The sequence below is a fragment of the Microcebus murinus genome, chromosome 2, assembly GCF_040939455.1.
Source record: "Microcebus murinus isolate Inina chromosome 2, M.murinus_Inina_mat1.0, whole genome shotgun sequence".
In the NCBI taxonomy this organism is placed as follows: Eukaryota; Metazoa; Chordata; class Mammalia; order Primates; family Cheirogaleidae; genus Microcebus; species Microcebus murinus.
In genome coordinates, this window is record NC_134105.1 from 5,296,685 (window position 1) to 5,305,585 (window position 8,901).

Below are 8,901 nucleotides of genomic sequence, written 5' to 3' on the forward strand. Positions count from 1 at the left end.
CAGGGGGCGGCCGCGGGCGGGCCTGGGCCGCTGGGAGGGGGCGGCGGGAGGGAGGGAGGGTGAGAGGGGGCGGCGGGCGGGAGGGAGGGAGGGTGGGAGGGGGCGGCGGGAGGGAGGGTGGGAGGGGGCGGCGGGAGGGAGGGTGGGAGGGGGCGGCGGGAGGGAGGGGGCGGCGGGAGGAAAGGGCGGCCCAGGAGCGGGAGGCCCCCAGGCCCTCCGGGGTAGCTGCGCGCAGGAGGGCGCTTGCTCTTTGGTCTTTGTTGTTTAATTATCGTTTTTTTTGTTAATTGTGGGAACATAAGCATAACATAAAATGTGCCACTTTAAGCGTTTCTAAGCATGCAGTTCAGTGGCATTAAGGACATTCACGTTGCTATGCAACCATCACCGACAATTGTCTCCAGAATGTTCTCGTCCTCCTGAAAGCCTGTCTGCACTGAACACGAGTATCCTCCTCCAGCCAGCGCCTGGCACCCACCTTTCTACCTTCTCTCTCTGCATATCTGACTACTCTCAGCAGCCGGACAAATAGAATCCTGCAGTATTTGTCCTTTTTTTTTTTTTTTTTTTGAGACAGAGTCTCACTGTGTTGCCCTGGCTAAGAGTGGCGTCAGCCTAGCTCACAGCAGCCTCAAACCCCTGGGCTCCAGCGATCCTCCTGCCTCAGCCTCCCGAGTAGCTGGGACTACAGGCATGCGCCACCATGCCCGACTAATTTTTTCTATATTCTTTTAGTTGGCCAATTAATTTCTTTCTATTTTAGCAGAGACGGGGTCTCGCTCTTGCTCAGGCTGGTTTCAAACTCCTGACCTTGAGCGATCTGCCCGCCTCAGCCTCCCAGAGTGAATATTTGTCCTTTTATTTAAAAAAAAAATTGTGTTCTATTTAATTTGTTCAGTTTATTATCTTTTTTTTTTTTGTTTGAGACAGAGTCTCACTCTGTTGCAGCTGTCCTTAGCTGCTACTGTTCCAAGCTCTGTGAACTGACACAGTGTATGCCTCAAGCCCCTCCCTTGCAAGGCCCCTGCCAAAACTCCCCACGGGCCCTACATTGTCTTTTTTTGAGACAGAGTCTCACTTTGTTGCCCAGGCTAGAGTGAGTGCCATGGCGTCAGCCTAGCTCACAGCAACCTCAAACTCCTGGGCTCAAGGAGTGCTAGCTCTGTAGCACTCCTGTAGCTAGCACTCTGGGTAGCCAAGGCAGGAGGATTGCTCTAGGTCAGGAGTTCAAAACCAGCCTGAGCAAGTCTGAGACCCTGTCTCTACTATAAATAGAAAGAAATTAATTGGCCAACTAATATATATATATAGAAAAAATTAGCCAGTTATGGTGGCGCATGCCTGTAGTCCCAGCTACTCGGGAGGCTGAGGCAGCAGGATTGCTTGAGCCCAGGAGATTGAGGTTGCTGTGAGCTAGGCTGACGCCACGGCACTCACTCTAGCCTGGGCAACAAAGCGAGACTCTGTCTCAAAAAAAAAGAAAGAAAAAGAAAAAGATATCGCTAGAGAAACAGATAAGAGTTAAAAAATATCTTACTTCAGTTGTTTTCCCTGTTATTTTGTTGGTGCAATTTTATGAAAATACAGGCACTATCTCTGTAGGCACTATCTGTGATTAAATCTAGTTGCAGAGAAATGTACGAGAACATCATTTAGAAATCTGTTTCCCAGAATTATGCAACCCAGAACCGCGTTCTGGAACCTCATTTTAAATATATATCAGCTAGTGATCTAATAAAACAGGTATGATATATAACCCTTTATGTACCAATGGACATAAATGTTCAAATAAAATAGGATTATTTATAAGTATTTTTATATTTCGTAATATAGAGATAAAACATTGGTAAAAACTCATGGTTTTCGTGTGGCTGCACAAAAGCAGAAATGTGCCTGTGTTTCACGATTTGCACGGGCGAATTATCTTCTTCTTAACAGCTGCATTACCTTTCCGGTTGTTCTTCCCCCGACATACGCACACTGTTAGAAGGTGGGGGAGGTGGGAATGGGCTCTCTTCATCCTTCCCTCACATCAGACTTAAAGCCTTATAAAAGAAAACAGGGCGACTTCTGGGGCCCCCCCTCTCTTTGGACCCCAGAACCTCGTCCACTAGTAAAAAAAAAAAATAAAAAAAAAAATAAAAAAAAAATAAAAAAAAAATAAAAGAAAACAAATTATAGGCCGGGTGTGGTGGCTCACGCCTGTAATCCTAGCACTCTGGGAAGCTGAGGCAGGCGGATTGCTCGAGGTCAGGAGTTCGAAACCAGCCTGAGCAAGACCCCGTCTCTACTAAAAATAGAAAGAAATTAATTGACCAACTAAAAGTATATATATACAAAAAATTAGCCAGGCATGGTGGCGCGTGCCTGTAGTCCCAGCTACTTGGGAGGCTGAGGCAGCAGGATCACTTGAGCCCAGGAGTTTGAGGTTGCTGTGAGCTAGGCTGACGCCATGGCACTCACTCTAGCCTGGGCAACAAAATGAGACTCTGTCTCGAAAAACAAAAAACAAAAAAACAAATTACATATGTTTGAGTGGTTTTCTAAATTGAACGCGCAACTTCTTCCTGCCTCTCTTGGGTCTGCTGTGACATCAACCATGTCACACGTGAGGGCATTGGAAACATTACGAGAGAAGGAGGGTAAAGGTGTGGACTTAGTGTGTTTTAGTTTGTGATACTGCCGTGTTTCCCCGAAAATAAGGCCTACCCATAAAATAAGCCCTAGCAGGATTTCTAGGCATTTGCGTAATAGAAGCCCTACCTGGAAAATAAGACCTAGTGACGGGCGTGGCTACGCAGCGCATCTGCACAACCCATGCGTGTCGTCGCGGAGCGGTAAAGAAGACAAGCAGCCCTTCTCATCGCCCCATGAGAGCTCTGTTGCTCGACATGAGAGATTGGGGCCAATGGTTCTAAAGGAAATAGAGTTGCAAGAAATTTAGGATGGAATTTGGGGCTTGGAGAGATATGATGAAGTTCCAGAAGAAGATGATTTAACTATATTTGAATAAATGTAGATTGTTGTACTGTACTTAAAAAAAATAACACATCCCCTGAAAATGAGCCCTACGGTGTCTTCTTGAGGAAAAGTAAATATAAGACCCTGTCTTATTTTCAGGGAAACATGGTATGTACTTTGCCTTTCGCTTGACTCTGATGTGATCAATTTATTGCCAGGTGAGGTTACCTGGCCAGGTTACCTTCTAGTGCATCCTTTTCTTACTTGTGCTAGTGCACATACCTTTCAATTCTTTCCTAACGGTAAAGAAAGCACAAGGTAGGTGACTAATGAGCAAAAGCCAAAAGGTAGTTTCTTAGACATAATACTTTTCTGTTTCACTTAATGAGGAAATGCAGATACTGAGTTGGTGAATGGTCATATGCTTAAATATATTAAATCTTATTTTTATTTAAATGGAATTATTCATCAGGTTTTAAAATTAAACAAAATATATCTAATATTAAATTTTAAGTATAATACTAATGGAAACAATTGTAATGAAAAGAAATGAGTCAGTCCATTTGGCTATAAAATGAAAGTGGGGTCAAAATGTTCTTACTTTTCAGGGGATTATTAAAACAAAATACTGTGTTTCAAAATGTGGGAAAATATTGATAGAAGTTGAGATCATTATAAGAAAAGCTGGTGGGTAGATTTCTTTCAGAATACCTTTCTGCTTCAGTCAGCCTGAAGCTATGTCCTCCAAACTGGAAGCAATAATTTCTTTTTCTGGCTGGGCATGCACAGTGGCTAGTGTCTACAATCCCAGCACTTTGGGAAGGCAAAGTGGGAGGATCGCCTGAGGTCAGGAGTTCGAGATCAGCCTGGGCAACAAAGCGAGAACCTATCTCTACAAAAAAATGTTAAGACACTTTCTCCTGGGGAGGCGGGGCACAGATTTGCAGAGGTGAGGTGTCCATTATGCAGCCCAGTACAAATATCAATCAGGCAATTGGACACAGAAGTCTGGAACTCAGGGAAGAGATCACGGCTACAGTTGTATACTCGGCAGACATACACCTGGCAGTCAACGTTTACACAAACGCTCTGCAGAGCCATGGGACGGGATGAAATCACCTAGGCGAGGAGCCTGCAGCACTATAATAAGTAAAGGTTGGGTGGAGGAGGCAGCAAATAAATGAGAAAAGAGCTTCCAGTGAGGCAAGTAGAAAACAAGGCAGGTATGCCCTCGAGACAGCCAATACACTGGAAAGTGTTTCCAAAGTGCTCAACTGCACTAAACGCTGCTGAGAAGGCCAGTGGGTATTGGATGCAGAAATGCAAACTGCTCTTGGCCAAACTGTCTTGTTAGTGATCTCAGCAAGAGAATTTTCTCAGAATGCTACAGACAGAGGCTAGACTGGAATGAGGAGAAAGGGAGGGGGTGGGAATAACGCACAGACAACCCTTTTGAGATGTTTTGCTGCCAAGGGAAGCAAAGGAGGCATAGCCCGAGGTCAAGGTAGGGGCTGGTCATCATCTGTTCGGGCTGCTATAACAAAATGCCATAGACTGAGTAATTTATAAACAACAGAAATTTATGGCTCAGAGTTTTGGAAGCCAGGATGTCCAAGATCAAAGCATGGGCAAATTCGGTGTCTGGTAAGGGTTTGCTCTCTGCTCCAAGGATTGTGCTTTCTTGCTATGTCCTCATGTGGCAGAAGGGTATGGACAAGCTCCCTCAGGCCTCTTTTATAAGGGCATAAATCTCACTCAAAATAGCAGAGACTTCATGACCTAATCACCACCCAGAGGCTCCACCTTTTAATACTCTATCACTTTTGGGGTTGGGTTTCACATATGAATTTGGGGGAGACACAAGCATTAAGACCACGGCAGAGTTTTTATTTATTTATTTATTTATTAACAGTTGAGAATCTTTCAAATTATAGATTTGGCTTTAAAAGAACTTTTAAAAAATCTTTTATTTATTTATTTATTTATTTATTTTTATTTCAGCATATTATGGGGGTACAGATTTTAAGGTTTCAATAAATGCCCTTTCCCACCCACAGCAGAGTTTTTAAAGTAAGTGTCCCTATGGCAGGTGTATGTCCAGTGGGGATGGACAGTATGATGGTGCAGAAGAGAGGGGATAAATTCTGGACCAAAGTCCTCAAGAAGGTGAGAGAGGAAAGAATCCAGAGTCCAGGTGAAGGGGTTGACTTCTGGTGTCAGCAGAGATAACAGAATATCCTTACAGATGTAGGTAGCTTTGTAGATCTAACTTAAAAAAATTGTTTTTTTAAATTTTTTGTGGAGACAGGGTCTCACTATGTTGCTCAAGCTGGTCTCCAGATCCTGGCCTCAAGCAACCCTCCTGCTTTGGCCTCCCAGTGTTAGGATTACAGGTGCGATCCCTGGCACCCGGCCTGTTTTGTAGATCTAAAGATCTTCAGGAATCTTGCTAGAGCCAGCTCTGTGGATGATCAGGAATACTATCAGAAAGACAAATCTTGACCCAGTGAGCTCTCTGTGTTCTGCCACTTGAATAAAAGCTACCTTAAAAGCCTATACATTCTAGAATTCACCTTCACAATTGCCTTTTTTTTTTTTTTTTTGAGACAGAGTCTCACTTTGTTGCCCAGGCTAGAGTGAGTGCTGTGTCGTCAGCCTAGCTCACAGCAACCTCAGTCTCCTGGGCTCAAGCAATCCTCCTGCCTCAGCCTCCCGAGTAGCTGGGACTACAGGCATGTGCCACCATGCCCGGCTAATTTTTTCTATATGTTTTTAGTTGGCCAAATTAACTTCTTTCTATTTATAGTAGAGATGAGGTCTCGCACTTGCTCAGGCTGGTTTAGAACTCCTGACCTTGAGCTATTCACCTGCCTCGGCCTCCCAGAAGTGCTAGGATTACAAGCATGAGCCACTGAGCCTGGCCCACAATTGCCTTTTAATTGATGGAGGCTTTTTTTAATTTTCATTTTATTTTTTTATTTTTTTTAAATTTTTTTTCTTTGTGAGCAGTGGAAGATAATTTTTTATTTTCAGATGAAGAGAAACAACAACAAAAAAACTCTTTTCCCCTTATAAAATAACAAAATCTAAAGTATACCTCTATTTTAGTTTCATATGTCACTTTGTTCTATAGTCGCCTCCTTTATCTGTTACTAGTAAATCTATCTATCTATCTACCTATCTATATCTATCTATCTATATATATATATATATCTTTTCTTTTTACTTTATTTTTTTGGTAATTTACAGATAATTCTAAGGATGGATTTGTCTAAGGTTCTGATACTTGGTAGTACCCAAGGGAGGCAGACAGATTATTTGCATGGTCCAAAGGGGTTAATGTAATGATTAAATGGAAGAAACTGAGCCAAACAGCAAAAATACGGGATATGGATCACAAACAACTCTGAGGCACTGTTATTGATATTGTGGGAAAGTTTCCACTAAGGAAAGTGGTAGACACTCCACCACTTAGACAGGTTAGAACACAACTGTAAAGGCATTAAAAAAATATATTAGAGAGATTCATCCTGTAAAAAGCCCTGGGAAGTACGTTATATGGCTACAGACCTCATTTCTAATTTTTGTGATTGTACAAAATTATATTTACAGAAACAGTACTTCAGAGTTGAAGAAAAAGAAAGGGAGCGGAGGGTAGTGTGGTGGCCTATAACCCCAGTTACTCAGGAGGCTGAGCCAGGAGGATCGCTTGAATTCAGGAGTTTGAGGTTGCAGTGAGCTATGACAACCCCACTGCACTCTTGCACTCTACCCAGGTGACAGAGCAAGACTTTGTCTAAAAAAAAAAAAAAAGAGTGGAATTCCTCTACAAATGGTAAAAACATTCATGTATTTCTTAAACTCATTTTTTTTCTTTTGTACCCTATTTTTACATTATTAGTCTTAAAATAGTGAGACATCTTCAAAAATCAACTCTATGTCAGGAAATTCAAATGTCAGAAATAATAAAATGGCCGGGTGTGGTGGCTCATGCCTGTGTAATCCTAGCACTCTGGAAGGCTGAGGGTGGGGGGATTGCTCAAGGTCAGGAGTTCAAGACCAGCAAGAGTGAGACCCTGTCCCTACTACAAAAAATAGAAAGAAATTAGTGGGACAACTAAAAATATATATAGAAAAAATTAGCCAGGCATGGTGGCTCGTGCCTATAGTCCCAGGTATTTGGTAGGCTGAGGCAATAGGATTGCTTGAGCCCAGGAGTTTGAGGTTGCTGTAAGCTAGGCTGACGCCATGGCACTCTAACCCAGGCAACAGAGTGACACTCTGTCTCAAAAAAAAAAAAAAAAAAAAAGAAATATTAAAAGGTTGGACTACTGAAAAGCTAGATGTGACATGGAATTTATGGTGAACAAAATTCTGTGGCATATTAAACTTCACAATATCGCTACTCAGCAAATAAATACACAGTATTTTATCTTCCATTTTCTTGAATACCTACTGTGTGCTATTATATCTTTCTAATACATAGAGATATTTGTGTGATAAAGAAAGAAATCAGGGGAAGAGGCTGGGTGCAGTGGCTCACGCCTATCATCCTAGCACTCTGGGAGGCCGAGGCGGGTGGATTTCTCGAGGTCAGGAGTTTGAAACCAGCCTGAGCAGAGCAAGACCCCATCTCTACTATAAATAGAAAGAAATTAATTGGCCAACTAATATATATAGAAAAAATTAGCCGGGCATGGTGGCGCATGCCTGTAGTCCCAGCTACTCGGGAGGCTGAGGCAGGAGGATCGCTTGAGCCCAGGAGTTTGAGGTTGCTGTGAGCTAGGCTGACACCACAGCACTCACTGTAGCCTGGGCAACAAAGCAAGATTCTGTCAAGAAAGAAAGAAAGAAAGGAAAGAAGAAAGAAAGAAAGAAAGGAAGGAAGGAAGGAAGGAAGGAAGGAAGGAAGGAAGGAAGGAAGGAAGGAAGGAAGGAAGGAAGGAAGAAAGAAAGAAAGAAAGAAAGAAAGAAAGAAAGAAAGAAAGAAAGAAAGAAAGAAAGAAATCAATCAGGGGAAGAATGATTCCTAATAAGTTCCTATTTGACTTGTGGCAGGTCATTTAACTTTAATGATTTCACTTGCTCCAACCACAAAATGGGAAGGATACTCTCTTACAATATTTGAATATTAAATAGTTAAATATGCCTTGTAAAACTAAATGTATTATGCCAAAAGTAGAAGTGACAAAAGAAAAAATAGATAAACTAGACTACTAAATTATCAAATTAAAATCTTTGGTGTTGCAAATGATACCATCAAGAAAGTGAAAAGACATCCACAGAATGGGAGAAAATATTTGCAAATTGTATATCAGATAACAGACTGGTAGCCAGAACATATATATATATATATATATATTTTTTTTTTTTTTTTTTTTTTTTGAGACAGAGTCTCACTTTGTTGCCCAGGCTAGAGTGAGTGCCGTGGCATCAGCCTAGCTCACAGCAACCTCAAACTCCTGGGCTCAAGCAATCCTACTTACTCAGCCTCCCGAGTAGCTGGGACTACAGGTATGTGACACCATGCCCGGCTAATTTTTTGTATATATATTTTTAGTTGGTCAATTAATTTCTATTTTTTTTTAGTAGAGAAGGGGTCTTGCTCAGGCTGGTTTCAAACTCCTGACCTTGAGCAATCCTCACACCTCGGCCTCTCAGAGTGCTAGGATTACAGGCGTGTGCCATCATGCCCGGCCTAGAATATATTAATATAAAGAATTCTTAGGTCAGGCACGGTGGCTCATGCCTGTAATCCTAGCACTCTCGGAGGCTGAGGCGGGAGGGTCGCTCCAGGTCAGGAGTTCAAAACCAGCCTGAGCAAGAGTGAGACCCCATCTTTACTAAAAATAGAAATAAATTAATTGGACAATTAAATATATATAGAAAAACTTAGCCAGGGATGGTGGTGCATGCCTGTAGTCCCAGCTACTCAAGAGG